This window comes from Octopus bimaculoides, chromosome 1 (assembly GCF_001194135.2).
Source record: "Octopus bimaculoides isolate UCB-OBI-ISO-001 chromosome 1, ASM119413v2, whole genome shotgun sequence".
Lineage (NCBI taxonomy): Eukaryota > Metazoa > Mollusca > Cephalopoda > Octopoda > Octopodidae > Octopus > Octopus bimaculoides.
The window spans coordinates 111,870,646-111,871,366 of NC_068981.1; the positions used below are offsets into that span (position 1 = coordinate 111,870,646).

A 721-nucleotide genomic window follows, 5' to 3' on the forward strand; every position below is an offset into this window, starting at 1 on the left:
AATCTGAAAATTCAGAAAAAATTGTATTACACGTGTATAAGGGATGACCACTAGGTGGACATCCAATATGCTAGAAAGAGGTCATCAACGACCCAACCACAAAGAAAAATAATGTTCTCCGGGTTCCTAACCCATGAGCAAAGAGGGGTTAGATGATGGCGGTGGTGTTTTCAAAGGGATGGCATGTGTAACCTGATCACCTCTGCTGATCAAACTCTCAACCCATGCGCTCCAGTTGCAACACTGATTCTGCCCAAATTTGATGTCATGTTACTTAGTTTGATTTGAAATAAAGAACTTGATTAGCTTAATAATCCCAACTTAATCCCGGGCAAAGCCGGGCTATACTGCTAGTAATTAATATTTAGTTAGCATGTTCTACTGCCTCAATATTCCTCTAGTAAATACCAGTTATCAGTCTTTATAGATACCACTTAATAGCTAATGAATAGATAAGTTAGTTTAAATGATTGAATTATTAAACATATTATATATATCTATATATATATATATATATCTATCTATATATATAAAAATGAGAATGTGTGTCTGTCTGTCTGTGTGTGTGTGTGTGTGTTTCCCTAAAACTCGAGAACTACACAACCAATTTCATTCAAATTTTACACGTGCCTTACTTAGGGTCCCGGTTGTGTTTTAGTCAAAAACAAAGGTTTAACTTCTTGCATAGTTCGAGCCCACAGCAACATTATATCTCCTCCAC

General features: G+C 36.1%; 2 protein-coding genes across 4 annotated transcripts in view; one reads left to right on the forward strand and one right to left on the reverse strand.

The window, feature by feature from the left end:
• Positions 1-721, forward strand: part of LOC106874050 (ER degradation-enhancing alpha-mannosidase-like protein 3) — a 344,953-nt gene that overhangs the window by 206,777 nt on the left and 137,455 nt on the right. The window lies entirely within an intron of this gene.
• LOC106874461 (ER degradation-enhancing alpha-mannosidase-like protein 3) overlaps positions 1-721 on the reverse strand; it is a 193,216-nt gene that overhangs the window by 22,822 nt on the left and 169,673 nt on the right. The window lies entirely within an intron of this gene.